The sequence below is a fragment of the Etheostoma spectabile genome, unplaced genomic scaffold (assembly GCF_008692095.1).
Source record: "Etheostoma spectabile isolate EspeVRDwgs_2016 unplaced genomic scaffold, UIUC_Espe_1.0 scaffold00004567, whole genome shotgun sequence".
Taxonomy (NCBI): domain Eukaryota; kingdom Metazoa; phylum Chordata; class Actinopteri; order Perciformes; family Percidae; genus Etheostoma; species Etheostoma spectabile.
In genome coordinates, this window is record NW_022603169.1 from 1 (window position 1) to 27,077 (window position 27,077).

At 42.0% G+C, this 27,077-nt stretch overlaps 7 non-coding genes across 7 annotated transcripts; 4 read left to right on the forward strand and 3 right to left on the reverse strand.

Annotated features, from left to right (window-relative positions):
- Positions 1 to 2,418: 2,418 nt before the first annotated feature.
- trnat-ugu (transfer RNA threonine (anticodon UGU)) lies at positions 2,419 to 2,491 on the forward strand. The gene has a single exon. It is a non-coding gene; the product is annotated as a tRNA-Thr (tRNA).
- Positions 2,492 to 3,190: 699 nt separating this feature from the next.
- Positions 3,191 to 3,263, forward strand: trnat-ugu (transfer RNA threonine (anticodon UGU)). The gene has a single exon. It is a non-coding gene; the product is annotated as a tRNA-Thr (tRNA).
- Positions 3,264 to 4,224: 961 nt separating this feature from the next.
- trnat-agu (transfer RNA threonine (anticodon AGU)) lies at positions 4,225 to 4,298 on the forward strand. The gene has a single exon. It is a non-coding gene; the product is annotated as a tRNA-Thr (tRNA).
- Positions 4,299 to 4,772: 474 nt separating this feature from the next.
- On the reverse strand, positions 4,773 to 4,844 carry trnat-ugu (transfer RNA threonine (anticodon UGU)). The gene has a single exon. It is a non-coding gene; the product is annotated as a tRNA-Thr (tRNA).
- Positions 4,845 to 8,313: 3,469 nt separating this feature from the next.
- Positions 8,314 to 8,401, reverse strand: trnay-gua (transfer RNA tyrosine (anticodon GUA)). The gene is given in 2 exon segments: positions 8,314 to 8,349; positions 8,365 to 8,401. It is a non-coding gene; the product is annotated as a tRNA-Tyr (tRNA).
- A 7,756-nt stretch (positions 8,402 to 16,157) lies between these two features.
- trnas-uga (transfer RNA serine (anticodon UGA)) lies at positions 16,158 to 16,239 on the reverse strand. The gene has a single exon. It is a non-coding gene; the product is annotated as a tRNA-Ser (tRNA).
- An 8,507-nt stretch (positions 16,240 to 24,746) lies between these two features.
- Positions 24,747 to 24,955, forward strand: LOC116677195 (small nucleolar RNA U3). The gene has a single exon (XR_004328947.1). It is a non-coding gene; the product is annotated as a small nucleolar RNA U3 (small nucleolar RNA).
- Positions 24,956 to 27,077: the final 2,122 nt, after the last annotated feature.

The window sequence follows — 27,077 nt, forward strand, 5'->3', positions numbered from 1 at the left end:
TTTCTGACTTGAGAGAGAGTAATGATTCACTTCATATGCTCTTTGTCATTGATCATTATTCTTTTCTTCTTTAGGATATGAGGAAGGAAATATAATCAGAGTGGTAGTAGCAGATATGTGGAAAACTAACATGAGTAGAAGGTAATAAAACATCTACTTTTTCTATCACAGAACGTTATAGTCAGTCTTGAAGAATGTTTGTCTATGGTCGACAAGGTTTCTTGAAAGGTTTACATCTACTTTCTTGACTTTGTAATGCCTTATGTCCAGTGTCAAATGTAAACTGAGTTAAGCCATAATTCAGTTTTATTTCTACCTTTGCTTTTTCTACTTTGACAAGTCAAAAAGGTGCATTGTTTGAAAGCCCATCTCTACACATCCATGTTTCCACTCCCACAGGTGTTTCCACTTAACTAATCAGACTGTGTGCCTTTACAGGCTCAGCTTGATTGACATGTATTAAAGGGGTGGAACGGTCCGCTGAAGTCCCGGTGGACGGGATGGCATGTTGTAACGTGGTTTGAGTACATACAGCAAATACTTGAAGCCAGGTTACTCTACGAGTGGATACAGGGCATTGAAGGTGATGTGTTAATCCTGATTGATTCAGTGATTTTTTGGCCCCTATTTGTATTTGGATCTAAAGGCTTGTTAAACCACTGTAGGGGAGACGTTGGACCAGTTTTTTTGTGTCTCGTTCCAGTGATTGGCATGTCTGGGTGATGGCGTTGGATATGCGTTAGCATGTTGGATGTATTTCCACTCACGTACCCACAACGCCGACCACCAGTCCTCGTTTTATCCACCACTTTCTCACCTGTACTACTGAAACTGACTGGGAAACCAAAGTTTCCCCGTGGTCGCCTCCTCGCCGTAGGAGAGGCTGCTCTTCCTTAGTGCTGCTGGCTCGGACTCATATGAAGGAAAATATAGAAGCAAAAGGTGAGAGCTTGCAGAACAAAAAAATCTGAACTTGTATGTTTAAATTATAGCCGATAGATATCAGAGGTCCACCCATTACCTTAATTTTTATGCGTTGTACTTTCCCTTGCTGGGTGAGTTAGGGAACTGTTACAGCATAGTGGAGTATTCTGTCCACCTCCACACGCGTATTCTCTCTTCAAGCACCTTACTGCCTCCTGGTCTTGTCTTGACCTAGTCACCACTTTCTCATTTTTGTATGGCAGCACATCCAGCTGCTAGAGATTCTCAACAATCTGGATAGCTCCATGTTGGAAGGAACAGTGGACTTGAGAAGGCACGTTGCAGCCATAGTTGTTGCTCCATGATCTCGTGCTGGCCCTGAAATGATCTCCCCCAGTCTGGTTCAAATGGTGAGTGGTCCCCTGGGACCGAGCTTCAATAGCTCTATGAGGGTGATGAGATGTGGATGATCAGTACCATGGGAAGGATTGGGCTGGCGTTCTCAAACTGCTGAAGGGAGAGACCTGCCAGGTACTCTACCTCTTCTGCGACTGACTGGATAGGATTGATCCGCCAAGCCTAGGCAAAGCTAACCCGTTACTCCCAATACTGCCAGTCAGTGTACTGTATGTTTAGCTTATACAAGGTAAAAGACAAATTAAGACTTAACAGGGTAGCTACTTATGGAGGTGCTGTGCTTAGTTTTGTTAAAGTGCCTGTCTAGTAAACAGGAGATCCTGGGTTCAAATCTCAGCAGCACCTTGTTGTTGGAGAGATTACCTCTTTTGGCGTGTCATCATCATGTCAACCCAATCCCTGTGAAAGTACCCTGGTAGCAAATGAAAATTGCCTGTTACATTTACACAAAACATCAATAACATGCCCACAAGTGTTTCTATTTGCCTGATAACTAATGAAATTAATTAATAAATGCGCACTACTTTGGCTCCACTACAGTTCTGTGTCAGTCAACTGCTCCATTTCACTCACCACTGAGTCAGACTAAATGCCCCGCCCACAACAACATCTGATTAGCAGGCAACTTAAAACAAGTACAGGTAATCTCTGTAACACAAGGTTTGCTGGGATTTGAACCCAGGCACTTCTGCTGACTAGACAGGCACTTTAACCAACTAAGCCACGCACCTCTGGGGATGAACACAGATGCATGGCCATTATGGAGGTATTTGGTGTAAACAACTGAGGTGGTTGGGTTCTCTGGTAAGGATGCCTCCTGGGGTGCTCCGTAGAGAGCTGGTCCAGGCACGTCCAGCTGGGAGGAGGCCTCGGGGAAGACCCAGGACTAGGTGGAGAAAGTACATCGCCAACCTGGCCTGGGAACGCCTCGGGATCCCCCAGTCGGAGCTGGTTTATGTGGCTCGGCAAAGGGCAGTTTGAGGTCCCCTGCTGGAGCTGCTGGACAAAGATGGATTGAAGGAGAGAACCCTTTTCACTAGCTCATTGTATTCTTGCAAGACGGACTTAGTTGCAGGAGGCGCTGTAGCTTAGTGGTTAAAGCGCCTGTCTTGTAAACAGGAGATCCTGGGTCCAAATCCCAGCAGTGCCTGGTTATCACTGTATGAAGTGTTACCACATGGTTGCTGATACTTAACGTGTGCAACTCAGTTATTGCCTGATTTTTTAGATCACTAAAGTTACATGTGAAGTTATTTTGTACCATAACATTACATGTGTCCATGTAAAGCGAATAAAAGCCTTTTGTTGGAGGTGTTTTTGCAACTTTAGTGTGAAGATTATAAAGTTTTTATTATCATGAATTTCAGTCTTACCTTGGAAGCTTAGGGCTCCTGCACACTGCCTGCATGGCGTGAGCGTGTCAGCTGAGGTTAGAATGCCTACCGTATTGGTCAATACTGTTAACATGGGAGAAATAAAAACAGACACGCCACACAGCAAACACTATGTTGACTGTTGAGGAGGACTAAATTAGGACTGTGTTTTAAGCTTTCCATGAGAAATGGCATGATAACAGCTGTTTTCAGTGTTGATGGAACATGGCCTGACCGGAGGGAGTGGTTAATGACCTTTGTGATGAGGGGACTTATGGCATGGAGGTTGGATTGTTCTCGGTAGGCCTGCCTATGAATAGTAAGTCCTGAGGCGTCGCTCAAGGACACGTTCAGCTGTTTTCATTTGCCGAGTTCGTAAGGGTCCCCTACTGGAGCTGCTGGACAAAGATGGATGGATGGAAGCAACCCTGTTCATTAGCTCATTGTATTCTTGCAAGACAGGCTTATCTGTAGAAGGCGCTGTAGCTTAGTGGTTAAAGCGCGTGTCTTGTAAACAGGAGATCCTGGATCCAAATCCCAGCAGTGCCTAGTTATCACTTAATGAAGATCCTGGGTCCAAATCCCAGAAGTGTCTCATTATCAGTTAATATTTATGTTATCTGCACTACAAAGTGTATATATTTGTTATTTATTTTTGCTAAAGTGCTTAACAACCATAATTTAATTTTGCCCATTGTGGCCTGTTGATGGGCAATAAATATCTAAAGGAAATAGATTGGACCCATTTTTTAATGCTTTTAATCCTTGTTTTGTTGGGGCTGAACATGGCCCAGGTGTACACCAGTACCCTGTGACATCATTGTTGGGTGAGGTTTCAGGCGTGTGATGCTGACTGAGGTCAGAGGTGAAATAAACATGAACTTTACCGGCCAAGGCACTTTGGGCGCTGACTGTGTGATTTTAACGTCTTCGATGCTTCTGGAATGAAAATTAATAAATTAATTATTTGATATTATTGACTATATCGGGATATGCAACTGAAGGAAGAATCACCTTCCACCGCTCTATTACCCTCAGTTGAGGTCAACCGCCAATAAACTGTAATTTCTCAAAATATCATCCTTCCCTATATGCCTTTGCATCTTGGATATTTTCTGTTGTTTAAACATGGCTACATTCACATAAAGTATCCAAAGTGCACAATACTCCACTGTACTCTGTTCAGTTGTTTACTGAAACGTGTTCATCCCCAGAGGTGCTGTGGCTTAGTTGGTTAAAGTTCACTCTGTGGTGAGTGAAATGGAGCAGTTGACTGACACAGAACTGTAGTGGAGCCAAAGTAGTGCATTTATTAATTAATTTCATTAGTTATCAGGCAAATAGAACACCTTGTGGGCATGTTATTGGTGTTTCTGTGTAAATGTAACATGCCATTTTCATTGCTACCAGGGTATCTTAACGGGAGTTGGGTTGACATGATGATGACACGCAAACAGAGGTAGTCTCTGCACCAAATAAATTAAGACTTAACACGGTTGGTACTCGTGGAGGTGCTGTGGCTTAGTTGGTTAAAGTGCCTGTCTAGTAAACAGGAGATCCTGGGTTCAAATCCCAGCAGCACCTTGTTGTTGCAGAGATTACCTCTGTTGGTATGTCATCATCTCCTCAGGAGATAAACTTGGATTAGCAGCTACGAGGAACTTGGTGTAAGCAACTGAACAGAGTGCAGTATTGTACTCTTTTGATACTTTATGTGAATGTAGCCATATCTAAACAACAGAAAAGCATCCAAAATGCAAAGGCATAAAGATTCTTCCTTCAGTTGCATATCCCTCAGTCAGCATCACATGCACCTGAAACCCCACCCAACAGTGATGTCACAGGGTCCTGGTGTACACCTGGGCCACGTTCAGCCCCAACAACAAGGTTTAAAAGCATTAAAAAATGGGTCCAATCCATTTCACTATAGATATTTATTGCCCCTCAACACGCCACAATTGGGCAAAATTATATAATGCTTGTTAAGCACTATAGCAAAACAAATAACAAATATAACACTCTTTGTAGTGCAGATCACATAAACATTAACTGATAATGAGGCACTGCTGGGATTTGGCCCAGGATCTCCTGTTTACAAGACAGGTGCTTTAACCACTAAGCTACAGCGCCTCCTACAGGATTGCCTGTCATGCAAGATTACAATGAGCTAGTGACCAGGGTTCCAACCATCCATCCACTTTGTCCAGCAGCTCCAGAGAGAGCTATAGAGAGAGAGTCTTCCGCTGAAGGCTCTACCACATGACTGTGTTTCACCAATCAAACGTCGTTGTGCAGTCACGTGACCATACTCGATCTCAGCATACTCAATCTTACTTTATTCAAGAAACTCATGCTTCAGAAGCAGACGCGTCATTTTGGAGGAGTCAATGGGGAAGAGATGAGTAGTTTTAGGTAATAGGTCAGCAGGGGTCGCTATACTGCAGGGAAAGTTCAAGGAACCATCCTCTGCTATAGGATTTAATAGAGAATAGTTTTTGATCCATTGACCTCTGGTTATGGGCCAGCACGCTTCCGCTGTGCTATTCTGCTCTGCTGCTTGCACTTAGGGGTAACATGTAACATGTAAAGCAGGAGCTCTACCACTGAGCTACATACCCTGAAGATTTTCAGATTTGTTGACTTTTTCTGAGACAGACTCAGACTTATCTTTATTAATCCTTTTGGGATGACTTACCGCAAAGAAATTGAAATACTAAGAATAAAAGAAGAAAACTGGGTAAAACATGTAATGTTAATGTTGTACAGTATGTTGTATATGGTTTCAAAACATGGCGGTGGCTGGAAAGTGAGCCTTGGCAAAATGCTTGCACTGCTATGGTGTAAATCTAGTCGAAAAGTAACACATCTGTTGCCCCTCTGCTGGACAATACAACACTCACTGCAAATCTTGTAACACATCTGGGCATTGAGAAATGCACTGGTGGAGACGGGTGGCTTCCAGTACCTATGAGATAATACAATATTGTTTATGAAGCCACAAACTATGTAGGGTGTTGTTTTAATGCCCCGGATCCCTAACAGGGGTATATCTCCTTCAATGTTGAGTTAGTTTTCTGATCGGTTAAGATTTCTATGGGGACCCCTACCCGGAAAAATGTTGAAGTAAACTATTGGCCACTTGTCTAGCCTTGGTGTTTCTGAGGGAGAAAGCCTCTGGTAACGTGTTGCATAATCACAAATCATTACGATGTAGTGGTGACCTGCCCTACTCCTACTGTTAAGGAGTTTAGATCGGTGGTTAGAGTCACCTGCTGCCTCCATGTCCCTGCTCGACACCCTCTGCTACAATTCTCCATGTCTCTTCTCTCTCTGTCTGTCTCTTTCTCTCACCCCCAACCAGTTGAGGTAGACGCCACCCCACCCTCTTAAAGAATGCAAGAATGCCTTCCTTGTCTCAATCTCAGAAAAAAAACCACAGAATCACAACTTCCATTCATGTGCTTGTGCCAGTATTCAACCACCTGAAAGTCACTGTATTTCCAGTATCAGTTGTGTTTTTTTTGTTTTTGAAACACCTGCCCGTGTGAGGGTTGAACTCACGACCTTCAGATTATGAGACTGACGCGCTGCCTACTGCGCCAACGAGGCTACGAAAGCACTCTCGATGGTTGGGAAAATTTCGTAAAATTTGGTCTTCAATCTTAATAAAAACAACGTATGTGGAGACCTATGTACTCCACATACTTTGCCAAACTTTGCGTAGGAATCGGCGTACGCCCGTCCTACGCCGGTTTTAGGTCGTATGCACGTTTCAGAAATGAGGGCCAATGTGACCACAATAAAGAGTTCTTGAAGAAAGATTTGTACTTTAAAGTTCTAGTTTTTTTCCAACTCTTCTGGTAACACTTGGTACTATTTCATAACTTTTGTCTGTAGTTCTCTATTCTTTCAGGGCTTAACTCTATCTCCCCCGCCTCTTTTTTTTGTTTCCTGTTATGTCTTGGCAAGAAGTATTATGCTTTTGGGTCGTCTGTCCATCCGTCAGGCCAAAGAAACAGATACCAGCATGTAACTTTGCAAATCAGTGGCTCACCCTGGCCGCCATTAAAGATGCCATTTGGACTTCCAGAAACTTTCTGGTAAGAAAGCACATGCAGATCCCATTCCCTCAAAACGTGAATCACAGATTTTCCAGCACCTGGATTTGATCAGACTGGGAATATGCCAAAGAAGATGTTCACAAGTTCAGCCGAGGTAAATACTCGGCCCACATTCACACAGACCTAAAACTACTCATTTAATGCTGGTTACAATATTCTAAAATAAACAATGTCAGAGAAAAATTGCAAAGAGTGAAGGGTGTTGATAACATTTTTTAACAAGGTATTATTGCTTCAGTAGACTGCTTCAAGATTCTTCGAGGTAAGCAGGAAGCTCACATAAATGATAGTTGCAAGGTCTACCAAATGTTTAACTTTGCAACCCGAAAGCTGTTGGAACCTTAGGTGCCACTGTCCCTCAAAATGTAAATCCCAGAATTTTCCTTCCCCTGAGTATAGACAGCAGAGCAGAGTGGCGCAGCGGAAGCATGCATGGCTCATAACCCAGAGGTTGATGGACCAAAACCATCCTCTGCTGATGCAGGTCCCTTGATGTTATACAAGCAAATACTTAAGACCCTGACAGATTTTAGCTGAATTTCCTTGATGGAAAATTGCTAGAACTCTGTTTCATGGCGTTGGTCTGTGGGTATGATTCTCGCGTTGGGTCCAATAGGTCGCTGATGAGATCACTTTGCATGGATTAAATAATCTGGTTTATTTATTGAGTGTGATGGAAAAGAGTGTCATCGGCGTGGTAAATTCATCACGATTTTACTATCACTTTTTACTGACAAAATCAAGTCTGTGTTTTGGTAAAAATATTTTGTATCAAATGAAATCAGGAAACTGACTCATTCAGTGGAGCCGTGAAAAGACCCCATGACAATCTACCTGACCATAGTCTTTCAAGTCAGTGACAAATCCAAGCTGCATTTCCTTTTTCAAGCTGCATTTCCTTTTTACCAATATTCAATTTCCAATTATAGCAAAAGTAGTCTGTCGTCCAATAGTTGGTGAAAACTAGGCTTTTCTGCTGTCACTTCTGACCGAAAAATTCAAGTTCTAATGTTGGTAAAATGTTTTGCTTCTAAAGTAGTCTTTCGTCCAATATAATCAGAAAGCTCAATCTGGCAGTGGAGCCATAAAAACACTACATGCCAAACAAACTACTTAACAATTGCCTTTTGAGTCACTGACTGGTCACATTTACTTGATGGAAAATTGCTGATAGAATGTTTTTATGTGGCTCGTTGGTCTAGGGGTATGATTCTTGCTTTGGGTGCGAGAGGTCCTGGGTTCAACTCAAGCAGGGTGCTGTTCCAACCCTAATCTGTACTTTAAAATCCAGTTTATGTTAAATTAACCCAGATTAGGAGCCAACACAATTGTAGTACAGCATGTACTACAGCATGCAAGAGAGTGTCATACGTGACGCAAATTCATCAAAATACTACTATCACTTCTTAGCTTTCCAGCCGCTGCATTTATCAATGTACGATCATTCTTACGCTCTGATACGAACGAGAAAAATCTTCTCCTTCGAGCCGGATTTGAACCAGCGACCTAAGGATTTCAGCTTTATGCCTCTACAGTCCTCCGCTCTACCAACTGAGCTATCGAAGGGAGCTAGGACACATACACACACTTCCTATTCTTGTGATTGTGATAACACAGGACCCCCTGGAGGGACTTTCAGTGATAGAGAGCGTTTTCAGTCTCAATGCCCAGATGTATTACAAGATTTGAAGTAAACATTGTATTGCCAAGTGATGGTGGTATAGTGGTGAGCATAGCTACCTTCCAAGCAGTTGACCTGGGGTCCATTCCCAGCCATCGCAGTAGCTTTATTTGAGTTGAGTTACTTTTTTTACAAGAAGTTAGCTGAAAGGTTACTTGCCCAACCTGGTTTGATAAAATCTCTTTTAGTAGCATGGTTATGGCCAAAATGATAATGACAAATACTTTGATCAATATGAAGATCACAATTACTTGTTGATTTTCTTCTCCAAAGTGCTGGAAAGGAACAATCTCAGCAAGGTGATTGATTCTATTTACTTCACCCATTTCAGGCCAAATGACACAGCTGTAACCACATTGTTGGCTTCTATATGCCTATAGCATGGAGGCTATGGACATGCTATACCATGACTTTTCAAGTATTTTTGACATTCTATACCATGGCACTTTCTGAAAAGGGGAATTAGCTCAAATGGTAGAGTGCTTGCTTAGCATGCGAGAGGTAGCGGGATCAATGCCCGCATTCTCCAGAGGACTTTAAATTCTATAAATCTGGACATACTACACTACGACTTCTTAAGAATATTTCTACATACTATACTATGACTTTTTATTAATTTTTCATCATACTAGACTATGACTTTTATGAATATTTCTACATACTATACCATGACTTTTTATTTATTTTTCATCATACTATACTATGACTTTTATGAATTCTTCAACATACTATACTATGACTTTTTATGACATTTTATGAATATTTTGTCATACTGTAATATGACTTTTACGAATTTTTTAACTCTTAATCCTTTTTTGGGGGGGGATTCTTTTTTATTTTCACAGGTTTGTGTGGTGTGTGTGTGTCTATGAGTGAGTAAGAGATACAGAGAGAGAGAGAGAGAGAGCAAACAAAGAGAGAGAGGGGAGCGGGGGTTGAATGTGTTTGTGTGTGTACTTAATTTGTAATATTATTTATTTATACCGCAACTGCCTTTTTTTTTTATAAAACACAGCAAGAAAGCTTCAGACACTCAAAAAAACTGGTTAGAGCCAGCAGGCAGTTTAAAAAAAAAACTTTAAAAAAAAACTCAGACAGCAGAGATGCAACCGAGTCCCTTTCTACCAACACCATGTCTGAACAAACCCCACGGTTACCAGAAGTCTCCTGGTTGCTAGGTACAACTTTGAACCGAAGTATAAAACAAACCTGAAGCTGAAGAAACCCTAAATGTTAACAGAAAGCCCTCGGACCTGAGAAGAGAGATGTTCACTTCTCCGTGTCCTGAGTGTGTGTGAGCAGGGCCGGTGGGACACAACAATAGAAGGAATCTGTGTGTGTAGGGAAGGGACTAGCCTATCACAGAATAGTGTAGGGGAGAGGCGCTGTGACTAGCACTTTGACTAGCCTATCACAGAATAGAGACACAGTCAGTGGAGACTTATTCAATCCGAGCACGGATATTGACTCCTATTACTTGTATTATACTTGTACTCGGCAAAAGTGCTTTATCCGTACCGGATACTCGTTTCAGCCGGATACTCGGATCACCCCTACCAAACAAGTAGCACTTACTGAATTCAACAGTCAAGTCAATACTAAAGTTAGGGTAATAGTAATAACATTTTAGCATTGTTCAACCAGTAACCTCAACACTTTTTAACAGTCAAACTGAAACACTGGCGGTGAGCTCCAGGTCCTGCAGCTGCAGACGGACATGGATAGCTTCAGACCCGCTCACCACTAGTGTTGGTGGATTAGCAAGCTAGCGTTAGAAAACTAACCCCGCTTATAAATAAATACCTTTTAATTATCTCAACACTTTTAACAGTCAAACTCAAACAATGGGGTGAGCTCCAGGTCTTGCAGCCACGGACGGACCACCATCAGTGGGTATAATGCGTGCCTTTTAAATTACTTATTTTTTTGTTAGCGGGCTGGTTGGTTAGTTTGCTAACGCTAGCTTGCTATTCCACCAACACTGGCGGTGGGCTCCCGGGGGGTTGCGCTGCTGCTACAGGGTCTGGAGCTTTCCGTGTCCCGCTGGAGATCAGATCACGTCGAGGTCGGCAGCGGAGCTTTCTAGCGATGTTTCCCCCGCTGGCCGAGCCCCACTGACGGTGGACAGTCTGCGTCTGCAGGACCTGGAGCTCAGCGCCAGTGTTTCAGTTTAACTGTTAAAAAGTGTTGAGCTAATTAAAGGTATTTACAGTATTTAGAAGCGGGCTGGATGCTAGTAAGCTTATGCTAGCTTTCATGCTACATAACTAAGCCGGACAGAATTGTCCCTCATCTGGGGATAGACTTTAATGCTTTACAAACACCAAAGCAAGTAAGCGCTGTGACTAACATTACTCTTCTGAAGTGATTTTGGAGAAGGACATCAGGTAGAAATACTCTGGTTGACTAGCATGACACCATTGTATTCATATAATAATCAATCCAGGCTAACGTGAATGACAGTGACTGCATGTTGCTTCCTCTAAATTAAGGTTGTGGTTGACTAGCGGGGTCAGCTCGATAGTTTGACAAATTGATCAGACCTGCACGTCATGTGCACTAGAAACAAACCGTGTATCCAAGAACAGTTCAGTCAGTGGAAATGACGTTGATCAGACACAGCCATCTATAGTAGATTAGTGTTACGTTTCCAGTGTCGCGGCTCCGAACCAAAACGTTAGTTGGGACAGACGGACCGCTTGTTTCTTTAGGATAACTATATTAGCTTTAGACCGGCTGGTAGCAGCTTTGTGCTTGGTTCTTTAGGCTAACTATATTAGCTTTAGCCTGGCTGGTAGCAGCTTTCTGCTTGTTTCTTGAAGCTAACTATATTAGCTTTAGACCGGCTGGTAGCAGCTTTCTGCTGGTTTCTTTAAGCTAACTATATTAGCTTTAGCCTGGCTAGTAGCAGCTTTCTGCTTGTTTTTTGGGGCTAACTGTATTAGCTTTAGCCTGGCTGGTAGTAGCTTTCTGCTTGTTTCTTTGGGCTGACTGTATTAGCTTTAGCCTGTTTGGTAGCAACTTTCTGCTTTTTTCTTTGGGCTAACTATATTAGCTTTAGCTTGGCTGGTAGCAGCTTTCTGCTGGTTTCTTTAAGCTAACTATATTAGCTTTAGCTTGGCTGATAGCAGCTTTCTGCGGTGGGAAATGGCCGGGAGACGTTGTGATTATGTTGCATTAATCAGGGGATTTAGTTTGTATTTGTAGAGAACATAAAACACTGACTACTGTAGCGTCCCTGACTACCCATGAAAACTATGACATCACTGTATCAGCGGCAGCTGCTGCCTCCGTACTTTTCTACACACAAAGAGCCTCACTTCCCATAACAATAACGTCACATCCACACGTTGCCCACATGGCTACCTGTCTTAAAGGGAATGGTCGGATGGTAATAATCATGTAAAGGAGAAACGGTGAAAGGTTACTTTTCTATCAAGCAGCAAAAAGTATTAACGTCAACATCCTAACGTCCTGCAATGTGACTTTCGCGCATGCGCACACGCGATGTCAATGCTAAAACACAATATTGTTCAGCCCTAACTGACGGTATACTTCAGTAAGCTAGTTTGCCACTTTTATCTTGGGTAATGCCACATGTAAGTATATCTTAGTTTATTTAGATACCCAACATAGGTTATACTACGTACACTGTATAACAATACATTACGTGTTTCTTTATTTCATCTTACATTTTTGCTAGCCTGTTGTGCAGTTATATTGTTTTTACAATTATCTTTGTTTAATATCTGTGACTCATTACTATCTAAGTAACTGGTCATTGTGTTTTCTCCCAGTTTCACCCTTTGTTACTCAAATAAACGTGTTACAAGGATCCCGGTCGCCAATGCTTGATGGTGGAAGGTGTTTAGCTGCTGGTCAGATTGCACAGCGTTACGTACGTGAAGGACAAGACATATTTCATGGTAAGTATTTCCAGGTAATCTCTGCACCTCTGTTATTCTAATATTACCATGTAATAAAATTGAAACAGGCAGTTTTGCATTTTCCACCACTGATTCAGGGTTTTTATTTCAGAAACTACCGGAAGCATTTCCAAGTAATCACTACACCTCTGTTTTTGTATTATTACCATGTAATTAAATCGAAACAGGCAGTTTTGCATTTTGCACCACTGCCTTCTAAATATCTAACCATGCGCCATTTCTTGCCTAAAACAGTATAACCAACAATATGTTAAATTAAATTTGATAGATGTAACTCCCTGATGGTCTAATGGCTAGAATTTGGCGCCCTCACCGCCGCGGCCGGGGTTCAATTCCCGGTCAGGGAATGGTCAGGACTTGACAGATACAGATTTAAAAGAGCAAGTTTTTGGTTGATTTGTCAAATTCTTCCTCATTAGTTTAACGTTTTAAAGAGTACCATTTTGCTTTAAATTAGACCCGCCCTGGCCCGGGTTCGATTCCCAGCCAGGGAATGGTCACGACTTGACACATACAGGTGTAAAATTTGAAAGACTAAGTTCCTGGACTTGTTTCTGATTTGTCAAATTCTTCCTCATTAGTTTAAATGAGCTGACAACATAAGTTATATGACTTACAGTTCTCAAAGACGCACAAAATCTCAACTGGTTGTCCTTTAGACAGCTAGTCTCTTTTTCTTTTCTCTCACTTTTTGTCTCTGTCTGGCCTTATGTATTTGCTTGTATTACATCAAGTGATCTGCATACCAATGACCGTAAAGATTAATATGTACAGTACATGGTTTTCAGAACTGTACTTTCAGATAAAGGTAAGGCCACTTGGGTTATCTTTGGGCTGCTGTATGATCTCCTGCAGAATGATAAATCCCAGAGTTGGCTTACTCCAGGTTATTTAAGCAACAAACGTCCCTGGGTGGACTTGAACCACCATCCTTTCGGTTAACAGCCAACTGCGCTGACCTATTGCGAACAAGGTGAGGGTCATGTGGGGCCTCTGAGCATCACTTACAGTATAGACCAAGTAATTATTCTCAAGTCAATCTTTTTATTGGAAAACACATACTTAAATGACCATAGAATATTTTTAGTTTTCTCCTTTTAAGTCATGCATATTAGTATCTCCATACTTCCAGCCAACAATCTCCTATATTACTGACACATTTCATCTCTCCTCCATCTGTACAGGCTTAGCAATATACTTAAAATATAAAAGTAAAAGTAGCCTTATGAATGACAAAGCTCCCTGGACCAGACTCATGTTACTAGAGAGAACACTGAGAAACTACAGTGGACATGGAGAAAAGACTCTTTATTCTTTATATGCCATTGCCTACATTTTAAATGGCCGTCTGCCAATAGGCCTAAAACATATATAAACATATAGCCTATTTATATTGACAGAGACTGGGACTCCAGGTTAATAAGATTCTGAGTAGCAAGATATGAATTCAAGTGTGATTTTGTGAGAAGTCTGTGTATGTTCCAATTTAATTAGATTAAATTTTGTAATGGTAACTCCAGGGAAATTATTTGAAATTTAGTGAGGACTAGATTAGAACTGGATTTAAAGCTGATTGTGGTTTCCAACTTCGGCCCAGGTGTGTCTGTTAAAACACAGACGGAGACAACTTCTCTCTGTTGATTTATTACAATCAATCATCAGTATAAACATGGGGGGGGCAGCTCTGCTATGAATGTGTGTGTGGTAATAAATGAAATAAACAACACTGTAAAGGCTACCATACACAATGTATAGGAATCATATATGCTAGTAAATAAAACAATAAACCAACTACTAATTACATTATCTTAAAGAGCAAGGACGTTCAACATCGCCATTATATCGAATCAACAGCCGGGTGTAACCTAGCCAACAGTAGAAGAACGTAAACAAGCTAACTTTTAAATGTACCAGAACTACAGACCAATACAACACAGGCTTACATGAACTGACAACATCAGTTATATGACTTACAGTTCTCAAAGACGCACACGATCTCAACTGTTATCCTCCAGACAGCTAGTCTCTTTTTCTTTCTCTCACTTTGTCTCCGTGTGCCGTGCGCGCCTGCTCGTGGTGTGAGGCGCGTGTCCGCGCTATTCTCCACATGGACTGCAAATCACACCTGATAGACAACCTTTAGCACAAACTAAAGTAACAAGCCAATTTGTAAAATGTAGGGAGTAGAAAGTACCGATATTGTGGTAAAATGTAAGGAGTAAAAGTAAAAAGTCGCCAAAAAAATAAAAGAGTAAAGTAAAAATATCCGATAAATCTACTTGAGTACAGTAATGAAGTGTTTGTACTTTGTTATTTTGTTAACGAAGTATTTGTACTTCGTTACTTCCCATCTCTGATGACTGTAAAGATTAATATGTACATGGTTTGCAGAACTGTATCTTCTGATAGACATAAGGCCACTTGGGTTATCTGACCTATTGCACCACAGAGACTGCATATGTCTGATGTTTTATGAATGGGAGCTCGATCTTTAAGCCACAAACATTTGCTTTATGGCTTTTTGAGGTTGAGCTGCACATGTATGCTTATCAGGCTATTTTCCTGTTACTCAGAAATTGGGGAAGCTGACTCATGCTGAAATGTAGAAGCTGGACGTGCATTGCATTTTTCTTACATGTCAATTGAAATCTGACTTTGAATTCAAATACTTGGCATCCAAGAAAGTTCTGGAACTGATGATGTATCAGTCATTTTGCTGGTGGTTTCTTGGTCACAGGAACAAGCTTGATCATTTACATACAGTTGCACGCCACCTATCACTAAACTGTTGGGTGGGGCCTTATGTATTTGCTTGTATTACATAAAGTGACCTGCATACCAATGACTGCAAAGATGAATATGTACATGGCTTGCAGAACTGTACCTTCTGATGAAAGGCCACTTGGGTTATCTTTGAGCTCTTAGATCCTAGAGTTGTCTAACTCCAGGTTATTTAAGCAACAATCGTCTTTGAGTGGACTTGAACCACCATCCTTTCAGTTAATAGCCGACTGCGCTGACCTATTGCGCCACAGAGACTGCGCCTGGCTGATGTTTTATGAGCGCCAACTTGATCTTTAAGCCACAAGCATTTGCTTTATGGCCTTTTGAGGTCGTGCTGCACATGTATGCTTATCAGGCTATTTTCCTGTTACTCAGAAATTGGAGAAGCTGCCTCTATGGTCTTCTGTAGAAGGATAAATCCCAGAGTTGGATCACTCCAGGGAGCTCGATCTTTAAGCCACAAGCATTTGCTTTATGTGAGCTTTGCTAACTGTGAGAAACTGTCACAAACGCAGATGCGAGGTGATGCAGCGGCGTCTAGAAGCTGAGGAGACAGGCTTAATTGCGGGGGTGGAACATGTCTATGTCTGTGGATCCTCATGGAGGCAGCTTGATTGATTGTTATGTTCCCTTATTTGTGCGATATAACAGTGATCTAATGTTTTATCAAACCGGGTTGGGAGAGTAACCTTTCTGGTTACTTCTTGACGAATAAAGCAAGTAACGAAAGTTACTGGCTGGGAACCAAAGCCATATCAACTGCAACACATCTGGGCATTGACAATGAAAATAGATACTCAGAGATGCATCAGTGGCTTCCAGTAACTATTTGATATTATAGTGTTATCCATGAAGGCACATCTGCCGTTTGTCATAATGAGATGTGTGACCACAATTAAAGAGCGCCTCTCGTTGTTGGCAGGATTCGAACCTGCGAGGGGAGACCCCAATGGATTTCAAGTCCATCGCCTTAACCACTCGGCCACAACAACCTGAAATATAGTGTAATACTGATTTGCACTAATATTTACACTGACTCACGAAAAAAACACGAGTAAAATTAAAAAACACTGCATAAACTTTGCTACCGTGTGTTTATTTAAATATAGGTACACTTTACATGTAGGTGTATACTTTACTGCAAATTAAACTGAGATGTGAGGGTTTCAATCTCCACCCCTGAAAAGTGCTGCTTCTTAGCCGGATTACGTCTGGCCATGTTGTAAATAGTGAATAGTAAATAGTAAACCGAGAATATGTTGGGGCGTGATATTTTAATCGTTGTGATTGTTGTGTGCCTTTAATATCACACATGTTGATATAATGAAAGAAACTGCCTAGCAAACTGTTGTAAGACTTTTGAAGGTTCATGGTGTAATGGTTAGCACACTGACTCTGAGTTCAAATCTCAGTGGAACCTGATTTTAAGCCACAGCACAGGTGAAAAAGATCAACCTATCAACTTTCCACAAGTAGTTTAAAGTAAGCTTACAGGTGTAATGTCCTTGACCATTTAGACTGTAAACAGTATGTTGGTGGGGGCATGTTGAGGACTCACCTGGTCGTCATGTAACTTGAAGGAGTTCCAGATTTGACAGTATTGACTGGAGGTGATAGGCTTTGAGTTACATGGGGGATACACACTTTGCATTCAGTCTTGTAATCACCATAAAAATTGGTATCACTAAAATTGAACTTGTGTGCTGCAGTCAGAGTATACAGTGCTCATCCTGAATGGGCCAGTATAGTGCATCAGAATTGCTTGTTGAATGGTCTATTAGCTTTGGAACCCCCCTTTCCCCACAGCTTTCAACTGTCAGATATGGGTGGGGGAGTGGGCTCTGTGTCCAACCCTTTCTGTGTAAAAAAACAACTAAAGAAGTCTCTTGGATGAGAGACAAAACTTCTGCAGAGAACCTTTTACAAAGTCCAGTTGTCCTTGCCTAGTTGTGATCTTTTGGGGTAATAGCATGGATCAGGAACCAAACGGGCACATCTGGACTCAATGTGGACATTGTACAGCAATATTTGACAAATTTAGACCATGAACAGTCATCAGTTTATTTCCCACCTGGCAGGTGTATTTGTGGACTCAGTTGGACATTTTGAAGACAACTGCACAATGATGACCCAATTGTCAGTCTATTCCCATCTGGCAGGGACATTTCTGGATTCAGGTTGACATTGTGGACAGAAACATTGGTAGATCTGATTCCCACCATAGGATTTGGCCTGTATTGCACATTGCCTTCACATCCGCGCAATGTATTGCCATTGTCAAGCACATTGCCACCCTGGTGACTTTCTTCCATGTCTCCATGTCTCCATATATTTGGGCTGACAGTTGAGAAACCTTCCTTGTTAACTATGACATGGATGACTGAGAACCTACTATATCATGACATGTTAAGTTACATATTTATAATTTTTGAGACAGGTCCTACTGGATGTCTGTTGGGTCAGTCAGGATGGCCGAGCGGCCCAAAGCACTGTGTTCAGGTTGCAGTTTCCAATGGAGGCGTGGGTTCAAATCCCACTTCTGACAACTAGTGTTTTCATCTGGAACAAATGTCTGAGACATGATATTGGGAAAAAGAACTTAGCAATTCTTTGTATTTAAGAGAGCATGAATGTGAGCAAGGAACTCAATGGCAAGTACAGAGATTTGTGAGCATCTTCTTTGTCAACATGTAAAGTTACCATGTGTTTGTACACAGTAGACATATCTACTGCTGTGTTCACTGTCTGTGGCAAGTCCTTTAAACCTGTTCTTGACTTGCTTTTTCCCTTATCATCTGAATGAACGTTCCAGGCTCGTTCCAGTCTAAATCTGTTTTCTGGGTGGGATACTCGTCAATTGATCTGCGAGTTCATGTGATAGTGTTTGCAAAATCTGAAGAAATTCCCTCCAGGGGGTCCGGTGTTATCACATTCACAAGAATGGGATGTGCAGTACATATATTATCTCCCTTCGATAGCTCAGTTGGTAGAGTGGAGGACTGTAGAAGCATAAAGCAGAATCCTTAAGTCGCTGGTTCAAATCTGGCTCGAAGATCATTCTTTCCAGATTTTCCCTTTGGGGATTAATAAAGAATTTTGGATGTAGAGATGGACGGATGACCCAAAAGCATAATATTTCTTGGCGAGACGTAACAAGGATAAAAAAAAGAGGTGGGGGAGACAGAGTTTCAGTAGATAAATCACTAGCTAGCTATGCAGGACTACCTCATACCTTTTACCAGGTTCAAGTGGTTAATAGTTATGGTCAAATGCTTCATTAAGCTTTCTGAACAATGTTCTTCATTTTCTGAACGCATTCACTCAGTAGTGTTTTATTATTGGTTGTGCATCTGTGATTGCCCTAGAGGTCTCTCAGTCCAGCACCTCTCCCGCTCACCTTTGTTAGTTTTACACTGTCCAGCATAAATCACTGACACCATACCTCACACTCATCCATGCATACACATTCACCACTGACTAAACTGACTACCACCATCATTGAATTATCATTTATTTTGTTGTGGTCATTCTCTCGCGTTTCCTTCAACCTTTGCACACGGTCTTTTGTCCTGGCCTTTTCAAGGGGTCACGACAAAGCATCTAGGGTCGATCTTAGCCTTTGTGTGAGTACATAGGTTTCCAGAAACATTGTTTTTTATTGAGATTAAAGACCAAATGTTAGTATTTCAGAAATCTTCCTAACCATTGTTGATGCTTTCATAGCTTTGTTGGCACAGTAGGCAGCGCGTCAGTCTCATAATCTGAGGGTTGTGAGTTCAACTCTCACGTGGGGGCAGGTGTGTTAAAAAACAAAAAAAACACAACTGATGGTGAAAAGAAAATGACAGGTGGTTGAACACTGATTCTGTAGTTTTTTCTGAGACTGAGACAACAAAAGGCACTCTTTAAGGGTGGTAGCAAACCATTGATTCATCAATGACTCATATACCAAACTGCAGGTGTGCCTTCAATAACATTATTGTGTTATCTCATAACTACTGGAAGCCACCCGTCTCCAGCAATGTATTTCTTAGCATTTATTTCAGTCTGTGTTACAAGATTTGCAGTAAACGTTGTATTGTCCAGCAGAAAGGCAACAGATATGTTACTTTTTGACTATGCATTATGTCATGGCAGTGCAAGCATTTTGCCCAGGTTTGATTTCCAGCCACCGCAGTTGCATTTACAGATTTGAAGCCCTTTACACATTAACATTACACGTTTTACCCAGGTTTCTTCTTTTATTCAGTGATATTTTCAATTTCCTTGCGGGAGTCTTCCCAAAGGATTAATAAAGATAAGTCTAAGTCTATCTCAGAAAAAAGTAAAAAAACTGAAAATCTCAGGGGATGTAGCTCAGTGGTAGAGCTCATGCTTTACATGTATGAGGACCTGGCATCTCCAGCAGGTATTATGGTAGAGAGTCTTTAAAAGAGCTGCAACAGATATTACCTCCTGTGGTAATCTGACTGGTAGACAGCACAACAAGCACTTTAAACATACATGTTTCTATTTACAGTATTTATTAACTGTAGTGTAATGTTATATTGTTTTATGCGCCAGTTTTAATGGGTGTTACAGCAGGTATGAGCACTGTAGTTTCTACTTTTATGGATGAAATGACTTCACAAACTATTAAGTTTACTCTTCAGCCGGCAGAGACATTTCACTTCAGACACTAGCAGCAACAGATGCTTTGTTAAATATCAACAGACTGGAAACATATTTAGTGCTGATATGAAGCATGGCAATTAGCAGAGGATGGTTCGATCCATCGACCTCTGGGTTATGGGCCAGCACGCTCCCGCTGCGCCACTCTGCTCTGCTGGTCATGTTCAGGGCTGGAAAAAAAAGCCGAAATATGTCGTCAAAGGCAGAAAGGAACTGTTCACTTGTGGCCATTAACGACAAAAAGACAAACTTAAAGAATAAAAAAAATGTTATGCATTGTCATGTTTCCTGTATTGAGTATCATTGTCAAACATAACACCATACCTTTTGACAGCGATAAGTCCCCCACTAACACGGAACGTTTAGAGAACGTTAGGGAACGTAGTATTTGGTTCTCTAAAGGTTAGTTCGAACCAAACCAAAAACTAACGTTTAGGGAACGTTCCCTCCTGGTTATAACGTTCCCTAAACGTTAAGAGAACCAACCAACTTGCTTGATTCCCAGCCAGTAACTTTCTTTGAGTAACCTTACTTGCTTTGTTTGTCAAGAAGTACCAGAAAGGTTACTTACCCAACCCGGTTTGATAAAAAATTAGATCTTGGTAATACTGCACAAATAAGGGAGCATAACAATCAATCAAGCTGCCTCCATGAGGATCCACAGACATAGACATGTTCCACCACCCGCAATTAAGCCTGTCTCCTCAGCTTCTAGGCGCCGCTGCATCACTTCCTCTTCAGCTGGAGGCGTGTACCGGTCCCAATGAGGCCGTACGAGAGGTGTGGGACACGTGGACAGGCAGTTTGCTCGCCTCTACAACCCGGGCGCCGACATGACGGTGGACGAGCAGCTGGTGCCCTTTCAAGGTGTTGTATTGCTTTGTTGTTATTTTTTTTGTTTTTTTGTTTACCATTGCCGTACAATTGTCTTTGTGTGTGGTGTAGTTTTTACATTTTTTCTTCCATCTCGTTCCATGTTCCATGTTCTTGTTTGGACACACACACAGGGAACAAGCTTGTGGGCACGTACAGCTGCCGCAGGAAGACGGCGCGCTGGCCCCTCAACGTGTTCCACAACATCCTCGACGTGTCTGCCTACAACGCCTTCTTGCTGTGGCGCCGTGCCGATAAACTGAGAAAAACAGAAAAACCCAAACACTTCTAGAGGTCCACCCTTACACATAGGAACTGAAAAGTACTGAACCAACATCAATTAATAAGACAACGTGAGGCTGGCGGTTGGAGGCGAGGAGGATGAGGAATGCCTGCCTCTTCCCCCCTGACCTCCGCCATCTTGCTTCTTTAAATATCCCGTACTCAACAGCTGCAGCCAATCATGAGTTGGTGTGGCACAGCGCTATTTGCATGCAAAAAAAGAAAACACAGGACATACGCGCGGCAAAACAAACAATACGACAGCAGTGGTAACAAGAATACTGGGGATATTATTAAAAGAAACTGCCAAGCAAACACTAGCACTGGCACTTTGGGCACTGACCGCGTGATTTTAACGTCTTCAGTGCTGCTGGAATGAAAATTATACATTGATTATTTGATATTAGTTGACTATATCGCGATATACAACTGAAAGAAGAATCACTGTGTCATCATGGATCTAAGAAGAGGGAGCCAACTGGTAGGGATCTGCACCACCAATGAACTGTAATTTCTCAAAATGTCATCCTCCCCTATATCTCACTGAATTATTATTTATTCTGTAGTTGGAAATCACTGTGATTTTCTGTTTGTTTCTGTGGGTTTCTGTTTTTACAGCGGAGAACCCCGAGGCCTGACAGACTCCATTACAGTTAGTACCATCAACCAGACAAAGATAGAGCCTATCTCACAAGTACCTTGGGCAGTTCTGAATGACTGATGGGGATTCCCAAGCACTTCATTTCCAAAGGATCATTCAAATCTTGTGGGTATTCCAGTGTAATGTGGGTAGTTAATCCACCCCCTTTAGATGATCTGAGTAATTTCTGAACCAGTCCAGATTAATAATTACAAGTTATTGAATCACATGTCAATGAGAAACACACATGTGTACAAACAAGCTAGCAGCAACATCGCCATGTCAGAAATGTTACTGGTGTGCAAAGACCAAGAAAATGCCACGCAACAGAAATGCCATGCTCACACCACACAGGCAGTGTGCAGGAGGCCTTACCCCTGACTTCCACCAACTGTGGATCCACTCCGCTTCGTGTCTGCTCTGTGATCCGCAGTCCGTCAACACCCACCTGACGGGCCACTGAAGTCACAAGGACCCACAGGATCTCGAAAATTCATGTATGATCACGCGATATAACAGGATGTAGTTTCTATAACAGAACCACAAAACCTGATGTATGAACTAGCTTAAACTGCATTGCTCTGAATTTCATGTGTTATCTTAAGTCTGTGTTGATGTAGTGTTTCTGTGTAAATGTAACATGCCTTTTTCATTTGCTACCAGGGCTTGATGAGTAGCATGGGGATTTGGTAGACATGACACAAACAGAGGTAATGACTGCAACAACAAGGTGCTACAGGGATTGAACCCTGGATCTCCTGTTTACTAGACAGGCACTTTAACCAACTAAGCCACAGCACCCCCTTGAGTACTTCTCACAAACAAACAACAAACTTACTCTCATTCAGAAGCCATAGAAGAGCGGTGCAAAGATCTCATCAGAGTGATGGCTTGTGGGAAGAAACTGTTCTTGAGTCTGTTGGTTTTGGCGTACAGTGCTCTGTAGCGCCTACCAGAGGAGAGAAGCTGGAATAGTTTGTGTCTGGGGTGAGATGGGTGAGAGGGCGCGAGGCCATCCGTCATCACCTGCACACTTGATGAATGTCATCGGTGGAAGTCTAAACAGTGATTCCCAAAATTGGCAGCCCACCTACACCTATTTAAGCCAGCATTCCACTCCACTGGCATAGACTGTTTTCAGCCACATGTATTGTTATGGTACAAGACAACATTATATGTCACTTTAGTGCTCTGGAAAATCAGGCAACTGGTAACTTGTTGCACTGATAATCAGTTTGCACACTGCTGTCCGCGCTGATGTCAACTTTTGGGACCACAATCTATGGTTGGGACACATGTTGTCCGTCTCTGGTTCTGGCTCGCTTTCGCAGCGTAATAACTCCTGAACACAGCCCGATCCGGTTGGGGAGATTCTAGCCCGACCAGGCTCCTCTCTTTACCCTGTCTCTCTTAATTATGCTGTAATAGTTTTAGACAGCTGGGGACTTCCTTGATACACTGAGCTCCTCTCTCCTCTAGCTTTCTATCTTTTCATTTATGTGCATCCATGTCCCAGAAATGCTGTTTACTAACCTAGCTCTGGGGAGTCACTCCCCGGAGTCTTTATGTTCTTTTTCCCCAGCATGTTCCTCGATCAGGGAGGCTCCAAAATCATGGTAGCAGCTGTCGCCATGGTCCCGCTCCATGTTATCATCTGCTACACTCTGCGGTGCCCTACTAAAAAGAACTGCTACAAACTACCATTTTTTCTATTTTTGTTATTTCCATTCTTTACTCTAACCCCAACCCGTCAGACACCGCCTACCAGAGCCTGGGTCTGACCGAGGTTTCTGCCTAAAAGGAAGTTTTTTCCTCGCCACTGTCGCGCTGTTGCTTGCTCTGGAGGAAACTACTAGAACTGTTGGGTCCTTGTAATTCTGGAATGTGGTCTAGACCTACTCTATCTATAAAGTGTCTCGAGATAACTCTTGTTACGAATTGGTACTATAAATAAAATTGAAGTGAATTGTTATGGTACAAATAGGGAGCATATCAATCAATCAAGCTGCCTCCACTTGGATCCACAGACACAGGCAGTGCACTACGATTTGCACTTTTGCCCGTGTCTGGTAACTACTACTAACCAATTGAAAAGTTTATGAAATTGGTCCAAATAGGTAAAACACTGTTTTCAGGTTGTCATGGCCGAGTGTTTTTTTTTACTTTTTATGAATTTTTTGACATACTATACTATGACTTTTATGAATTTTTTGAAATACTATACTATGACTGTTTATGATTTCTTTTACTTTTTCAAATGGTTCAAATGGTAGAGCGCCTGCTTAGCAAGTTACAGGTAGTGGGATCGATGCCCGCATTCTCCAGGGCACTTTAGATTCTTCTTGTTTACAACAAGAACTATAAAATCTGGACTTGTCACGACATACTATACTACGACGACTTTTATGACTTTGTTATTTCCACTCTTTACTCTAACCCCGACCGGCCCGTCAGACACCTATAGAGAGCCTCACAACACACACACACACACACACACACACACACACACACACACACACACACACCACCTGGTGTGGAAATAAAAAAAATAAAAAAGAACCAAAAAAAAAAAATCACACTGATCACAAAAAAAAGTTAAAAAAAGAAAGTTATACTGAGTATAAAACTCTTGGTCATTACATTTTACTTCATAATTGCAACCGCATGTGTTGTATTCATTGTTGCAAAACGTTCTGTATATAGTTTGTTTGTTACCATGACAACACCATTGATCTGAAGCTCGATGCTGTCATGTAAATAGTTTTCTAATCAGCAATAAATATAACATTTTTGATCAACCCATATCAATTGCAAGCTTAATAACATACACCGGTTAAAGCCCCGCACATTTGAAGTATTGAGACAGTGACTGAAAATCTAATTCAAATCTACGTGTCGGTCTTCTTAAAGATCTAATAGATTTTCTCACCTCAGAGTCATCTGGAGCACGTAACGATTAGCTTCTGTCCCTCTGAACCCTGAGTGACAATCACCTGCAGTGAATGAGATGCAGTTTCCCCCCTCAGTCTAACCAAGACTATACTTTCAGGGATCATTTCTAGAGTTTCTGACTTGAGGAATGTGTTTCTAAAGTGTTTGGTCTCGCTGACCAAGATGATGATCGTGAATTCCTTTCTGAGCGTGAAGCTGACAGAGAGTAATGATTCACTTCATAGGTGCCTCTTCATTGATGATGTGTTCTTTGCTTCTTTATGGTGCAATTAGGAAGGGAATATGATAGTAGCAGATATATGGAAAACTAACATGATGAAGGTGATAAAACATGGTAAGCTTTCTAATTAACCGAAGTTATAGTCAGTCTTTAAGTATGTTTAGTCCATGGTGAACAAGGTTACTTGAAAGGTTTACATCTACTTTCTTGACTTTGTCATGCCTTATGTCCTGTGTAAAAATGTAACTGAGTTAAGCCATAACCCTCTTATTTCTACCTTTGCTTTTCCTATTTTGACATGTCAAAAAGGTGCAATGTTTGAAAGCCCATCTCTACACATCCATGTTCCACTCCACAGGTGTTTCCACTTAACTAATCATAGACTGTATGGCCTTTACAAGCTCAGCTTGATTGACATGTATTAAAGGGGTGGAACGGTCCGCTGAAGTCCCGGTGGACGGGATGGCACGTTGGAACGAGGTTTGAGTACATACAGCAAATACTTGAGGCCAGGTTACTCTACGAGTGGATATGGGCATTGAAGGTGATGTGGAAATCCTGATTGATTCAGTGATTTTTTGGCCCTATTTGTATTTGGATCTAAAGCCTGTTAACCACTGTAGGGAGGAGACGTTGGACAGTTTTTTTTTTGTCGTTTCCAGTGATTGGCATGTCTGGGTGATGGCGTGGATATGCGTTAGCACGTTGGATGTATTTCCACTCACGTACCAACTGCCGACACACAGTCCTCGTTTTATCCACCACTTTGTCACCTGTACTACTGGAACTGACTGGGAAACCAAAGTTTCCCCGTTGGTCGCCACTACTCGCCGTAGGAGAGGCTTCTCTTCCTTAGTGCTGCTGGCTCTGACTCATATGAAGGGAATATTGGGAAAAAGGTTGGAGCTGCAGAACAAAAAAATCTGAACTATATGTTTAAATTTAGCCGATAGATATCAGAGATCCACCCATTACTTAATTTATATGCGTTGTACTTTTCCCTTGCCGGACGAGTTAGTTAAAACTGTTACAGCATAGCGAAGTATTCTGTCCCACCTCCACACGCGTAGTCTTCTCTTCAAGCAGACTAACTGCCTCCGGTCTTGTCTTGACCTGGTTACCACTTTCTCATTTTGTATGGCAGCACATTCAGCTGCAAGGAGATTCTCAACAATCTGGAAGAGCGTCCATGTTGGAAGGAACATGGACGTCAAAAGGTACTGTTGCGGCCGTAGCTGTTGCTGCACGATCCGTCTGGGCCCTGAAACGTTCCCCCCCCAGTCTGGTTCGAATGGTGAGTGGTCCATCTGGTGGACCGAGCTTCACTGGCTCTATGGGGTGGGATGTGGATGATCAGCACCAATGGGAAGGAGTGTGCGGGCGTTCTCACTGCTGAAGGGAGAAGACCTGCCAGTGTACTCATATCTCTTCTGCAGACGCTGGATAGGATTGATCCGCCAAGCCTAGGCGAGCTAAACCCGTTACTCCCAATACTGCCAGTCAGTAGTGGACCGAGCTTCACTGGCTCTAGTTTAATTTTGTGTTGTCTTGTTGTTTAACAAGTAGATATTACTGAAAATGTAATTAGTAATGCGTTATATCACTGTGTTAAAGCAAAAAAGAATACATTACTTATTTGCATTACTTTTGTAACACTTTACTCCAAATCTGCCAGTCAGTATGCTGTATGTTTAGCTTATTCAAGGTAAAAGACAATTTAAGACTTAACATTACCACCTGCTCATGGAGGTGCTGTGGCTTAGTTGGTTAAAGTGCCTGTCTAGTAAACATGAGATCCTGGGTTCAATCCCAGCAGCACCTTGTTGTTAGGAGATTACCTCTTTTGGCGTGTCATCATCAACCCAATCCCTGTGAAAGTACCCTGGTAGCATATGACAAATTGCTTGTTACATTTACACAGAAACACCAATAACATGCCCACAAGGTGTTCTATTTGCCTGATAACTAATGAAATTAATTAATAAATGCGCTAATTTTTGGCTCCATTACAGTTCTGTGTCAGTCAACTGCTCCATTTCACTCACACACTGTGTCAGACTTAATGCCCCGCCCCACAAAACATCTGATTGGCAGCAACTTAAAAACAAGTACAGTAATCTCTGCAACAACAAGGTGCTGCTGGGATTTGAACCCAGCACTCTGCTGACTAGACAGGCACTTTAACCAACTAA